Source organism: Anabrus simplex, chromosome 1 (genome assembly GCF_040414725.1).
Source record: "Anabrus simplex isolate iqAnaSimp1 chromosome 1, ASM4041472v1, whole genome shotgun sequence".
Taxonomy (NCBI): Eukaryota; Metazoa; Arthropoda; class Insecta; order Orthoptera; family Tettigoniidae; genus Anabrus; species Anabrus simplex.
Window position 1 is genome coordinate 946,846,943 of NC_090265.1, and position 13,563 is coordinate 946,860,505.

The following is a 13,563-nucleotide window of genomic DNA, read 5'->3' on the forward strand; positions in this document are numbered from 1 at the left end:
TATTTGACCATTAAATTTTAGGCCTTCCCCTAAACTACCATTTTTCTCAGCGTGTATAGCTTATATTGTAGCGACTTATTTCCCATCTTTGTCTAGCGATTTTCATTAAGACACGACCACTAATAACATAAATATTTGAGAATTAAATTTCAGGCCTTCCCCTAAACTACCATTTCACTCGGCGTGATTAAAATAATTTATAGCCTAGATTGTAGCGGTTCATCACCCGACTTTACATTCCGATTTTCATTAAATTCTCTCGAGCCGTTTTCTCGTGATGCGTATACATATATACATACATACATACATACATACATACATACATACATACACAGATACATACATACATACAGACAGACAGACAGACAGACAGACAGACAGACAGACAGACAGACAGACAGAAATTATGGAAAAGTAAAAAATGCATTTTCTTGTTACTGTGGACATGACCGATACAGAAATACCATTCTTTTCAAATTCTGAGCAATGTACAGACAAAACTCTTATTATATATATATATAGATGTATAATCTGTTTAACGAAAGTAGAGGGTCTCTGTAAAACAGTTACACAAAATGAAACTTGAATTGGAAAAAAAGTATAAACTGGATTGAACTCTAGTATTGGAACCGATACAAAATATACATCTTTTAAGCTCCCATGCCAAAGAAAAATAAACATGAAAACAATTCCTAAAACAAAAACTCGTTCCTGTTTCCAAGTCGATAAAGGAGAGGGGGCGTCAAAGGTAAGCGATAATGTCTATAATGATTTCTACAAGTCTCAAATATTCTGGATGGGGAATAGTAATAATAATACTCACATGTCATAAAATATTTCCAGATCTTCCCGTTATTTGCGGCTTTCTTCATCGATACATTATTCTGTGTCTGGTTGTCATTTAGAATTTGAGGAAAGTACAATATCTGCCTAAATTAGTCATACCGAGCTCGATAGCTGTAGTCGCTTAAGTGCGGCCAGTATCCAGTATTCGGGAGATAGTGGGTTCGAACCCCATAAGACCTATCTGTGTCAGTGCGACGTAAAGCCAACTGTAAAACAATCCAAAAAAAAGCAGTCATACAAAATGGAACTTGAATTGTGAGGAAAGTATATATTGGATTTAATTAAATAATGCAGCAAAACATTCAGTATAACTTCAAGTTTCGTGTACGACTATTAAACATGTTCAATATGGCTTCCTTTTGTAACAAAAAATATATCTACGGTATTCTGCGATTTCGTCCCAAACTCTATGAATCATATCATATCCGATTGTTCATCAGGAAGACTCCTCCAATAAGGAAGGTTTGAATATAAGAATGTGTTTCCGTTGGTCTGTAGTAAGGGGTACTATAATTCGTCACCAGATGGCTCACTGTAAGTTCCACCCTCTCCCAACCTCATCATCATCCCACATCCACACGCGCAGGTAGCTTATGGGTGCACCAGGCGAGCCAAACACGTCCCGGACACTCCCGGCACCAAAAGCCATACGATAAATAAAATAAAAAGTATCATATCATACCATATCAGGTCAGTGGTTGCTACTGATTCTCTTATTCGAACTCGCGGTTCATTTTAGACTTGCGTGAAGAGGTGGAAGAAACACTTTGACTTTAACTTAGCTCCACACACAGAAATCCAAGGGCGTCAGAGCGGGTAATCTTGGCGGCCCAGCTAACGAACAAGAACGAGACTCGCCCAAGTTAAGTGTATTTTTTACACCACGCTCTACCAAAGTGTATGGTCCATTCCTTTTTATCTTGAGTTCTGTAACTGGAAATAATTTTATCTTGATATGTTGCAAAACTAACTAATGCCACAGTTGCAAGAAGACATGAACAAAGACTTTATTTTTCAACTGATGGTGTACCTCCACATTTCCATCATGACGTTACATCTTACCTCAATTGAACCATGACGTGGACTGGACGTAGTGGAACGATAGGTTGGCCGCCACGATCACCCGATCTGACACCCTTGGATTTCTGTGTGTGGGGTATGTTAAAAACAAAGTGTTTCTTTCACCTCTTCCTGAAAGTGTAAATGAGCTGCGAGCTCGGATAAGAGAAGCAATAGCAAACCAATGACCCTGATATATGACCCGTAGACTTGGGGACGAAATCACATACAGATTAGATATATGTCGTGTTACAAAAGGAACCCATATTGAAAATGTCTAATACTTGTACACGAAACTTGAACTTTTACTGAAATTGCTGCATTATTCAATTAGATCCGATTTATGCTATATTCACATATCAGGTTTCTTTTTGTATAACTAATTTAGGGAGACCCTATATTCCTAGGTTCTCAACGTAGATGTATACGTCATACTTTATCATGCTCCTACCAGAAAATTGGAAACAAATACATATATATTTCACAATTCAAGCTATACTCACAAAGCTATTACTCACTGTATATACTTCAATATTTTTCACTCATTAATCTAACTTCTTCCTCGTCCTTCCCGTCTTTATAGACGTCGGTCTTCATCAGAAGTAGAAACTCTGCTCCTAGTTTCAAATCCTTAATCTTCGAGAACCCTTTTAGAATGACATGTCAGATCTTGTATAACTGATATCTTAGCGCAGGCAGTTGGCATTTAAGACTGTCTAAATGCGAGATACTCGTACCACACCGGCTTGTTTTCAAAGTAATTACGTGCATCCCAACTACCCTTAAAACCAAGAGCAGCTGAAGGAAAATGAAAAACATAATTGCACAGAGATAAGCACAATGGATGGCATTTCCACCTAGTTACGTTTATCTATGGAATGAGGACGGAGGATAATTCGGACGATTTCCACCTAATACTGTATTTTCTGGAATCTTTTTTAATACCGGAAGATGTTCCGAAATTTCGAAGGACTCGTGGAGAACCCACTCAGACTTCCGCTGAGTTCTGACAGTAAGGCTCCCCTCTTCAATCTTGCCCTCCCAATGTGGCATCCTTAGGTCGTCTTTTCCTCTTATTACCCCACCCCCTGGCTGGGTTGAGTAGCTCTGATGGTAGAACGTTAGCCTTCTGAGCCCCAGTCCGGTGTATTTGAAGTTACCGAATCGCAATCTCGGGAAGAGAAAGTCAGAGACTAACCAACTGCGCCACCTAGGCCAGCGTTAAAGGTTGCCTTCTAGGTATATGTCCTTCCGAATTAGCCGTTCAGCGTTTGTAACATACATTAAAAACATTCGAATTTACTTCATGCAAGCAAAGCTTCCTCTGTGGATCAGTGGTTAAGTGCCGGCCTCCGCAACCCAAACTCGCTGCTTCACATCTAGCAGAGGTAATAGAAATTTTGAAGGGCGGAAAAAAGTACCTTCGGCACTTCAGGTCATACGATGTCAGCATGTAACAGAGCTCTGGCGACACATTTGATGTTTGAAAATGAAAACCTACAACCTGTTTTCCAGTCATTGACCGGGTCAGGGATGGAATGAATGAAGCAGATATAGGCTAGTAGTACGATGGGGTCGCCACTCCCAAAGTGATTTATTAATGACTGATAGATGCTATGAAATGAGAATCGAGAGTGTTGCTGGAATGAAAGATGACAGGGAAAACCGGAGTACCCGGAGAAAAACCTGTCCCGCCTCCGCTTTGTCCAGCACAAATCTCACATGGAGTGACCGGGATTTGAACCACGGTATCCAGCGGTGAGAGGCCGACGCGCTGCCGTCGGAGCCACGGAGGCCCATTTGGTGTTTATCCAACAAAATTAAGGCAGGCACACACACACAGGTCACCCAATAGGGTTCTTCTTTGCCATACTGTAAAGTCAAATGGAACGTAAATTGACACGCAAGCAACCTAAAAGGCGTAAATCAAAATGCTTGCACACGGTAGCTGAAGCCATACGATTATTATTCTATTCGGCCGGGCTGAGTGGCTCAGACGGTTGAGACGCTGGCCTTCTGACCCCAACTCGGCAGGTTCGATCCTGGCTCACTCCGGTGGTATTTGAAGGTGCACAAATATGTCAGCCTCGTGTCGGTAGATTTACTGGCACGTAAAAGAACTCCTGCGGGACTAAATTCCGGCACCTCGGCGTCTCCGAAAACCGTAAATGTAGTTAGTGGGATGTAAAGCAAATAACATTATTATTATTATTATTATTATTATTATTATTATTATTATTATTATTATTATTTTATCCATGCAAGCATAAGGCATGAAATGTGTGGGCAAATAGTTAGCTATAATAATAATAATAATAATAATAATAATAATAATAATAATAATAATAATAATAATAATACATTCAAAGTACTTTAAAACTGAAATCCAATGACAAGGAGGAGGATTTACTGAGGTAATCCTCCCAAATACTATACGGAAGAAAAGCGTAACTCCTTGGCGACATAACGCTCATGGAATGGTGTCGAACGTCTTTGCAAATGAAGGTTACCTGTAAGGGTAACATCACGCGTCTGGGTGCTAAGAACTGGTAGAAAACAGCCTGCTGATCATCACTCAGACGCACGAATGCAACAAGCGCCCGTGTAAACGGATACTGCCACGTGTTACTTGCTGTCATTGATCGCCCAGCAGGTTATTTTGCCAAGTAAACAGTACGAAGAGACGCGGTGGAACGGACCTGAAGTGCTGAATGCGCGAGCCAGGCAGCGCACATGCCACGTGACAATCCCGAATTATGCACACGTAGCACCAACTTCGCGACAGTGGGAAAGCCTTGCTGAATTCTTAAATTTGATTCATACGACTGAACTCCGTCGCTATCACCTGAGATTCATCAAACAACAAAATCAAGTCTGTTCAACCCGTTACTTGCCAGCACCATGGTGCTCCTGTCATGCGAGTAAAGAAATGCTCGCGAGCACAAACGTTCCTGAGGTCTTTGTTTTTTCCATTCAAACTTTGTTGCATAAACCGGAATAATAGTGCCGCTATCTATCCATTACAATATTATAGCATTTTGCGACTTCAAAACAGTAGGAGTAGTTTAATTTTATCTATCGCTGAATGTTTTAAAACATTTCAGGTTATTCCATTGAAGCTCAACTTGAAGGATTCCAGCAAGATATAGCAGATATTTTGGATTCAGGAGGTCAAATGGACTGTATCGCGATTGACCTATTTAAGGCATTCGATAGGGTAGATCATGGGAGACTACTGGCAAAAATGAGCGCAACTGGACTAGACAAAAGAGTGACTGAATGGGTGGCTATATTTCTATAAAAATAGATCTCAGGGAATTAGAGTAGGCGAAGCTTTATCTGACCCTGTAATAATTAAGAGGGGAATTCCTCAAGACAGTATTATTGGACCCTTATGTTTTCTTATATATACATATATAAGATACTAGCTGTTACCCACGGCTTCGCTGGCACGGATTTCGTAATTTGATAAATATTACTTGTTCCTCGGTACTGCACTAATCATTATCTGTAAATCCCTAAAGTAAAAAAAAAAAAAAAAAACTCACCGAAAAATTGCATTTCATTTACCCCAGAATCTCTTTGTAAACCACGTTTGTGGCATTGCCTTTTGGAGCTAAGATGACCAGACTACTGGCAGACCTAAATCTGGAACACGGGACATAGAACTCTATGTGTGAGAAACAGTCCTCTTTTATGAGAAAAAAAAAAAAAACCGCTTTCTTTATATCTAAAGGAGATTCCAAATACCAAATTTCACGTCTGTTACATCTTAGTGTTTGAGATATAAGTATCCTTATAAACAGAATTCAACTCCTTCTTCACTCATTTTCGATCTCCAGCTTAAGTTGATTTTTTGAAAACAAAAAGTACGTGTTTATTTTAAAGGGGACTACAAATACCAATTTTCACGTCTGTAACATGTTAAGTTTATGAGATATAATCATTATAAAAACTGACCCACTCCTTGGCTGAGTGGTTAGCGTTGAGGTCTTCGGTTCACAGGGTTCCGGCTTCAATTCCGGGCTAGGTCGGAGTTTTTAATCGCATGTGATTATTTCTCCTGACTCGGGGACAGGTTGTTTGCGTTTGTCCCAACATTTTCCTCTTCATATTCACTCAACACACCACATTACCAACCACAACAGGAACACGCAATAGTAATTACATCCCTACACATACGGTTGCCGTCAGGAAGGGCATCCAGCCGTAAAACAGGGTCAAATCCACATATGCGCCACAGTTCGCACCCGCAACCCACCAGATGTGGGTAAAGCGGTAGAAGAAGATACTCATTTTAAAAATTCACCCGCTTGTTTATTCTTTTCACTCCCTTAAGTGGATTTTCCAAAAAAAAAGTGTTCATTTTTAAAGGAGATTCCCAGTACCAATTTTAACGCCTGTAACATCTTCATTTCCTGAGATATATGTATCCTCATATAAATAATTCAACTCATTCCTCACTTCTTTTCACTTCCCCCGCCCCCCGCCCCATTAAGTGGATTTTGTGAAAACGAACATTATTGTGTTCTTTTATTTTTAAAGGGGATTCCAAATACCAATTTTCATGCCTGTAACATGTTAGGTTTTTGTGATATAATGTAGATAATTTCGCTGCTGTAGAATCCTGGAGCTGACGTTGCCATGGGTACGGCAGTTCATGACTTTATCCGATTCCTAGAGCAGGGGTAGTGTAGTGCCAATATCTCCGTAACGCTTGGTTTTAGGGCCTTAAAACATCGTTCGACAAATTCGATATTTTGCCTATATTAGGCTATTATTTTTATATCTGCCCCCCCCCCCCACCTCGAATTGTTTTGAAAATAAAATACAGCCCATGTTGTTCACTGGCAATGTAGCTTTCTATAGGTGAAGTAATTTTTAAAATAGGTTCAGTAGTTTTTGAGGCTACCCGTTACAAACAAATATGCAAAATTTTCCTCTTTATAATATTAGTATAGACTAGCAAATGTACCCGTGCTTCGCTACGATATTCTACATGTTATACGGATATCGAAGTAAATACTGTACGTGCAGTAAATAAGATTGTTTTAAAATTGCATGACTCTTAGCGTTATCCGAAAAATACCATGGGGAGGTCCCCATACGTTGTTTCCAGTGTAAAGTGTGGGTTGCGGAGTTGTAATGATAACGGCAGGCTCACTTGCTTACTGCCATTCACAATCGAGTTGGGAAGTTTACATCATAATTGCAGGCCCCATTGCCTACTGCGCGGTCACAATCGATTTGGGGAGTTTTCTTTATAATGGCAGGTCCCCTTTCCTACTTCCAGACAGATAACAGCTGAGAAGTTTTTATTATAACGGCGGGAAACTTCCATACTACCAGTCAAAATTGAGTCGTGCAGTTACCATTATAATGACAGGCCCTTTTTCCTTCTGCCAGACAGCTTACTGCTATTCACACAGAGTTGGTGAGTTTCCAATAATAGCAGGCCACTATGCCTAATGCTAGTCACATTTTTGATGGGTACATTTGTTTATAATGGCGGGACTCCTGGCCTACAGCCAAACACAATCGGGTAGGGGAGTTTTGAACAAAACTGCATGCTCCCTTGCTTTCTGCAAATCAAATCGAGAAGTGAATTATTCATTACAATGGTAGGCCCTCCTTACTAATGTCAGTTACACAGGAGTTGCAGAAGGACCCAATTCCTACTGCCAGTCAAATTCGATGTGGGGAGTACTGATTACAATAGCCGACACACCCTTTCTCGATCGCTACAAATCGACATCAATGAATGTATATATAGATCGACATACGAAAGTATATGCATGTTTACAATATTGCCTTCATTTACAGATTAACTGCTGCTAAACGGTATGTCATATCGACAACGGATTGTATCATAAGACGCAGTATTTAACGGCCTAAATGGTTGGTTCTATGATATTTTCTCGCACCTCGTCTATTCATGGGTCAGACTGAGTTAGAAACGTTGAATACGGTGAAATTTGTGTAAGATTATCTTACATTGCATTACTTTTCGGATAATTATGTGACATAGCATTTCGCTCACATATGGGTACTGGGTGGGCCAATGTTCGTGTAGAGTTGATTCTAACTTTTCTGTAAGTGATTGAAAGTATGAATTATGCACGTAAAAAGTCCAAATTTACTTAAAATCGAGAAATAGGGACGAATCTAACGTATAAGGGATACAGATACGATAAAAAGTCATAAGAACAAGGTTGAAGATCACTCCAAATTGAACGGAGATGTGCCATCCGATATGTGATATAACTTCCCGTTTATTCCACGAAATACCTAAACGAAGGCCTGCACCATCATTAAAATTGCCTCCATATTTCGATATTCTTCGGGGATAAAGAGTGAAAAATTTAAAGATCTTGGAATTTTTCCGTCCGCTACAGGCTAAAACGTATAATTTTGCCAAATTTCAATGTTCTTGCTTGCCTGGCAGATTATGCCGCAATATGGATTTTGGGTGAGGGGGGTTAAAAATCAGGACTTTCAGTAAACTACTCCAAAAATATGCAAATGGTCATTATTACCTCTCAAACGGGTAGCTGTACGAAAATTTCACCAAAATAGTCAATGTACAGGCACACACAGTCGTTACGATTTTATTTATATACAGTAGACAGATAAGGAATCTGCTCCACGTACAACACTTTTTGGGCTATGTCCGCTGGAGTTAACCTGCAAGACCGACCGACCGTTCATGATGTCCATTAAGGATTGTAGATTTCCATTAATTTCGAATGTGCATATTTTGAGGGAGTGCGAAGTTATGGTTTCGGTTTCGAATAAACCCCCAGAAAATTTAGGTTTTCAGAAATAATACTGGCCCCAAAACCTACTGAAGGACAGGTGGATTGTAAATATCAAGTTTGGTAGAAATATATTCAGTAGTTTTCAAGTTATAAGAACTCAATCAAATAGACACCAAAACTAAGAAATATGCAGATGGTCATTAGTACAATTAAACGGATAACTGTATGGAAATTCCGCCAAAATAGTCAATGTAAAGACACATGGTCGTTACGATTATATTTAGATGACAGATAAACATGGACACGTTTGTAAGTGCAAACCTTCATTTCGAGATTTACTGCTCCTAAACGGTAGGTCATACCAACAAACGATTTGCACCCTCAGACGTCCTTTTTAACGCTCTTCGTGTTTGGTCTTAAAATATTTTGTAGTATTTCCCATAATTATGGGTTCGATTGAGTTACGATATTTGAATGGGGTGAAATTTGGTTACATTTTTAACATTCTACATTATGTTTCAAATACTTATGTGGAAGCTAGAATCATGAAATTTGGTTCGCATATAGCCACTGGTCGTGTCAATGTGCGTGCCAAATTACATGACTCTATTTTTCCTATAAGTGGGTCAAACTACGTAGCATACGTGTAAAAAGCACAAAATTTTAGGAACAATCGAAATATGCAGCTAATCTACCCTATAAGGGAGAGAGAGAGCCGACAAAATGTCACAGGACCAAAGTTGTAGATCACTCCAAATTGAACGGAAATTGTGCCATTCGTTTTGTGACAGGACTTACAGTTTAGCCGCGAAATACCTTGAAACGAAGGTCTGCACTGTCATTAAATTGCTTCTATATTTCAATATTCGTCGGGATAAAAAGTAAAAAAATTTAAAGATCTCTGAAGTTGCTAAAACGTATAATTTTGCTTAATTTCAATTTTGCAGCTCGTATGGCAGATTGTGAGGCAATCTTGATTTTGGGCGAGGGGGGTAAATTTTAGGACTTTCAGGAAACTATAGCTAAAAAAATGTGCAGATGGTCATTATTACCCTTTAAACGGAAAGCTGTACGAAAATTTCGCCAAAATAGTCGATGCACAGACACACGGTCGTTACGATTTGATTTATATAGATAGATCAGGAATCTGCTCCACGTATAACACCTTTTGGGCTATGTCCGTTGGACTTATCCTGAGAAACCGACCTTTCATGATGTCTGTCTCTTAGGTCATCAGCCGAGAGGCTGGTTGGATCCTCAAATAGCACCACCAAAGGCTATGCAGTTATAGGAGAAACCACAAAAACCAATGGCAGTACCTAAATGAGGCGTACTAGGCAAGACGAGGAGTGAGGTGATTTGCCATTGCTTTCCTCACTGGTCCAGGCAGTGCTATTGTAGCACGACTGACCCTACGAGCAACACCTTTCAAAACACTCAGACGCACTGGTTCTGCTCTGAATGCCATTACTCAACACGACCCACACCCCAGCATCTTACATATTGTCACAGCCATGGATAGACTGGGACTTCATTGGAAGCTACACTTTGCTCTGGCCTGTGCCAAGAGATGGATGCAAAAGTACTGCATCCATCAAGAAATGACAGCAGGCCAACCTTTCATGATATCTCCCTTATTAATCCTCCTGTTGAAACAATGTACATGAGAAAATATTTAGAATTGGATTTCCCTCAAGTTTGGTCGATTTCTAGTCAGGTTGGACTTGTACTTTATATACAGTATTGTGGGAGAGTAAATTCACCATTTCGTTTCCCTATAAAACCCCACTCCATTCCGAAAATTTAAAATGGTATTGACCTTAAAACCTACCCTTGGACAGGTAGATGCTAAATATAAAGTTTGGTTCAAATACCTTCAGTAGTTTTCAAGTTGTAAGAAATACGCTTTGCACGCACCCGCTCTTGCGTTAAGTCAGGTGGGACATGTACCGAAAAACGGCCATTAATGATATCTCCCTTATTAATCTTGGTATACAAATGATGCACATGAGAAAAACGGTTTAGAAATTAATTCTCATTAAGGAAGATAGATTTCCATTAAGTTTGGGTGTGCATATTTTGAGGGAGTGTAAAATCATGGTTTCGGTTTCGTATAAACCCCCAGTAAGTTCAGGGATTTAGAAACAATATTTGCCCTAAAACCTACCCAAGGACAGGTGGATTCTAAATATGAAATTTGGTGGAAATATATACAGTAGTTTTCAAGTTATAGAAGGACAGACAGACACCAAAGCTAGAACTTATGCATATATATGGTCATTATTACACCTGAAACGGACAACTGTACGGAAATTCACCAAAGTAGTCAATGTACAGACACACGGTAGTTACGATTTTACTTATAGAGATGAAATGAGTAAAGAAGTAGAATCAAAGATAAGGCTTTTTGTGCATGATGTACAATGTTTGAGATTGACAGTAGGCCATGGTATGATGATAAACGGGGTTAAAAGTCAGGCTGTGAGTTTCACAAATAGGAAAAGTCCTCTCAGTTTTAATTACTGCGTTGATGGGGTGAAAGTTCCTTTAGGGGATCATTGTAAGTATCTAAGTGTTAATATAAGGACAGATCCTCAATGGGGTAATCACATAAATGTATAATGGATGCAGAAATATTCTCATAGGACTGGAATGTGTATCGTGGAGATAGGATAGGAATGATAGGAGGGGGAGTATTCATTCTGGTGAAAGAAGAATTTGTACGCTACGAAAAAGTTAAAGATGACAAACATGAAATTCTAGGTGTAAGGCTCATCTCTAAAGATAATAGGCAACTTGATGTCTTTGGAGTGTACAGACCAGGGAAAGGGTAGCGCTGACGCTAATTCAGAATTATTTGATAAGATAATCAACCTTCATGAATACAGAAAGATACACGACTGATGTGAGAAATTGCATGCAAAAGCATATCTGTACCACAAAGAGAAATAAACATAGCCATCAACGTAGCAATTAAAATATTAGATATAAAAATTCCACTAAGCAACTGTATTGCACAACTCAATACTTGCAATTAAAAACAGTTGAACAAAATAAACACAAATAAAGGGAACACTACAGTAATAAAGGAAGAAAGATGAGTACAGAGGGAAAAAAAATAAATCAGCAACAATAGATTTCAAGAGTTACAATGCGACCCAACAAATATTACAGTGAGAAACGAGAGATCAAGAAAACAGACCTTAATCTCACAAAACAAGGAAAAGAAAGTTTCACCATCCAAAAAAATACCAAACTTCCCCACACTAAGACCCCTGTCCAAAGTATACAAAAACTCATGTCCTATCAGACCAATAGCGAATTTCAAAGATGTGTCTAGTTATAATGTAGCCCAATCAAACTACTCACCCAAAAGAAAACCAATCCCACTCAAATAAGGCATATATAAAAAAATCCCCCACCCCCATCTACTCTTCGTGATGCGTATTTCGTTTTCGGGACAACATTTCACACTATCTGCATTAGCACTTACAGAATCCTAGAGGAGGTTACTTTGACACTAAAAGTCTGGAATGTGGGTTAGGATATTCCGGTCTGTAGTAAATTCTCTGGATTTAGGCAGTGCTTTCATCAACTGAGATGTTTTAGTAGATTATTATTATTTAACACTAAAATAATATCTTACAAGTTACAAAATTTATTTTTACACTTATTTCATCTCATAATTAGCATGCTTTTACTCCTAACACACAAAACCAAACCCCATGGCGCAACATTCCCGAAGGACCATGGCCTACCAAGCAACCACTGTTCAGCCCGAACGCCCGCAGATTACAAGGTGCCATGTGGTCAGCACAACAAATCGTCTTGGCCGTTATTTCTGGCTCTCTAGACCTGGGCCGCCATCTCACTGACAGATAGCCACTCAATTGTAATCATGTAGACTTAGTGGACTTCAAACCAGCCCTCAGATACAGGTAAAAATCTCTGACCTCGTCAGGAATCGAACCTGGGATCTGCGGGTAAGAGGCAGGTACGCTACCCCTACACCATGGGGCCGGTCTAATATAAAAAAGACAGCCAGAAAGTCAAACTAATTTCTGTGACAAAAATATAGTATTTCCCTGACAAAAATTTGCCATTTGCACAATTTTTAACAGCCTCCTCCACCCTAATTAGCTGTCCAACACACACCTGCACATAATATTTATTACTCAAATAGGAAATACAACACTTTGAACGGTAAAGTACATACAATTTAATAATGATCTGCGAGATAATAATAAATGTTAATACATTTCATTTATACATGAATAATGAAAATGTTACTATTAAAATTACTAATGAACACACAATGTTGGTAATAACATTTTCTTAAAATGCAGCACAACAAAATTACATACAATTTTTTCTGGTTTCAAGCAGGCTTATTTTATCTTCAATTCCAGTTCATAATCTTGTGATTGCATTCTTTTAACTTTTTTTATCTTCCACCTTTCTGATGTCATCACTTATTCTTTGTTTCTCGGTTTTTTCTGTCCTCTTCTTTGACCTTCAGGCATGTCTTTTCCAAGTAATCATGGTATTTCTTATGAGCAAATCTCACCGATAACATTCTATGACTAATTGGTACGAATTTGACACCTCCATAGCACAAAATGGAATCAAAGGGCCTACACTTGTCTTTGTGCAATAATTGACTCCTCATGCATGTTTTCTACCAACACTGATTCATTTATACAAAAGCCACTCTCCACTGCAGCATTTCCATGAGACAGTATAAGACAAAGCTTTATTACTTGACAAAGCTCACTATACTGTTTTTTTCCCTGCTAAAATGTCAGCAAAGAAAATGTCTAAAACCATACTATCATCAGATATTGAGATATATTCTTTGAATTTAGTTTCTAAAGCTTCCTTTGATTCACAACGCAGACAA

The 13,563-nt window shown here is 39.0% G+C and overlaps 1 protein-coding gene across 4 annotated transcripts in view; it reads right to left on the minus strand.

The window, feature by feature from the left end:
• LOC136857783 (E3 ubiquitin-protein ligase RNF19B) overlaps nucleotides 1-13,563 on the minus strand; it is a 649,393-nt gene that overhangs the window by 609,790 nt on the left and 26,040 nt on the right. The window contains exon 1 of one of the 4 annotated variants that reach the window (XM_068225307.1): nucleotides 4,416-4,487. The exons of the other annotated variants lie outside the window; for them this stretch is intronic. The gene's annotated coding sequence lies outside the window, so the exon portion shown is untranslated. Of the gene's footprint in view, nucleotides 1-4,415; nucleotides 4,488-13,563 lie in introns of those variants that run through there. 4 annotated transcript variants of the gene reach the window in all.